Source organism: Myotis davidii, unplaced genomic scaffold (genome assembly GCF_000327345.1).
Source record: "Myotis davidii unplaced genomic scaffold, ASM32734v1 scaffold705, whole genome shotgun sequence".
Lineage (NCBI taxonomy): Eukaryota > Metazoa > Chordata > Mammalia > Chiroptera > Vespertilionidae > Myotis > Myotis davidii.
The window spans coordinates 2,410,057-2,412,207 of NW_006296405.1; positions in this window are offsets into that span (position 1 = coordinate 2,410,057).

Below are 2,151 nucleotides of genomic sequence, written 5' to 3' on the forward strand. Positions count from 1 at the left end.
CCTATACCAGCAGTTGGACATCCTCTGAAGGGTCCTGGATTGGAGAGGGTGCAGGCTGGGCTGAGGGGAACACCCACCCCCACCCCCCAGCCATGCACGAATTTCGCGCACCAGGCCTCTAGTCTATATAATAAAAGTTTAAGTGATTATTACGGCACAATGACCAGAATGATCAGTCACTATGATGTGCACTGACCCCCAGGGGGCAGATGCTCAATGCAGGAGCTGCCCCATGGTGGTCAGTGTGCTCCCACAAGTGGAGTGCTGCTCAGCCAGCAGCTGGGCTTAGGGCTGGCGAGTGCAGCGGCAGTGGCAGGAGCCTCTCCCCCCTCCATGGCAGTGATAGGAGCAGTGAGCAGGCGGATGGTAAGGAGCAAGGGCTCCCGGACTGCGAGAAGGTGTAGACCTGGCTGAGGGACTCCCTCCTCCCCGAGTGCATGAATTTTGTGCATCAGGCCTCTAGTTTTTTATAATAGTCAAATTGTGGAAACAACCCAAATGTCCACCAACTGATAAATGGATAAACAAATTATGGTATATCTGTGCAGTGAAATATTATTGAACCATAAAAATACCAATACATGCTGTAACACGGAAACACCTAGAAAATATTGTGCTATGTGAAAAATAACAACCAGACACAAAAGGCAACATATTGTATGATTCCATTGATATGAAATATTTAGGATAGGTCAATCCATACAGACAGAAAGCAGATGAGTAGTTGCTAGGGGCTGGGGAGGTAAGAATGGGATTGACCGCTAATGAGTACAGGGTTTATTTTAGGGGTGATGAAATGCTCTGGAATTAGTGATGATGGTTGAACAGCTTTGTGAATATATCCAAGACCTTAAAAACCATTCCAATGTACACTTTAAATGAACAAATTATTGTGTATGTGAATAATCCTATCTAATAAAAGCCTAGGTGGCGTCATGCCCTCACACAATGTCATCACAAGTTGGCTGCCACAAGATGGCCACCCTCACGTCATCACAACATGAATGCCACAAGATGGCTGGCAGGGGAGGGCAATTGTGGGTGATCAGGCCAGCGGGGGAGGGCAGTAGGGGGTGAACAGGCCAGCAGGGGAGGGCAGTTGTGGGCAATCAGGCTGGCAGGGGAGGGCAGGTAGGGGCAAACAGGTCAGCAGGGGAGAGCAGTTGGGGGTGACCAGGCCTGCAAGGGAGGGCAGTTGGGGGTGATCAGGCCGGCAGGGGAGGGCAGTTGGGGGCGATCAGGCTGGCAGGGGAGCACTTAGGTGTCAATCAGGCTGGCAGGCAGAAGCAGTTAGGAGCCAGCAGTCCCAGATTGTGAGAAGGATGTCTGACTGCTGGTTTAGGCCCAGATTGGAGAAGGTGCAGGCCGGGCTGAGGGATACCCCCTCCCATGCATGAATTTCATGCACCGGGCCTCTAGTATCTCAATAATGTTACTGAAAAATACTAGGAGAACTAAGGAGGCAAAAATGGATGATGAATACGCAGAGGGCATGAAGCGAGATTGGAAAAGTACCTTCTATTAGTTTCTGAACTCCCCACCCCACCAGTTCCATCTCCAGGCCTCAGAGCGATCCTCAGAGCGATCACCCCTTTCTTTCTCACGTATTAGGTCTCCTTCTTCTCCCCTTTCACTACTACAATAAGCAGATGGCTCACTACGTGAGGCTGATTTGGCCCTAGATAAGGAGAGAGCTAGTGGTTATGATCCTTATGGAGATAAAATGGAGAACATACTGATAGAAATAGAGAATGGAATAGAACTCACACCCCCTGACTCCTGAGGGTGTCTCCACTTGAGAGGAATCTATGGTTCTGGGAAACAAATGTCCTTAGGAGCCCCTGGCACAGGGGCATGAGCCTGACACATCCCTATGGTCCATCATACAGTTTACCCATTTGTTTGGAGGATGAGGAATCTTGGGGCAGAATGTCGAAAGGTACCTGTGTCCCTTCTCTCCTTGGGGGATGTGAACTAGTGGTGTCTGTCCCTGCTCAGGTAGCTGGCCTTGCTCTGGGCCTTTGAGCTAGTCACCTTTCCTCCTGTTCCTCATTAACACACATTCTGATGTCTCCCTCACACCACAGGGCTTTATTCTTTGTTGTTGTTAAGTCCTCACCCAAGGATATTTTTCCATTGGTTTTTAGAGAG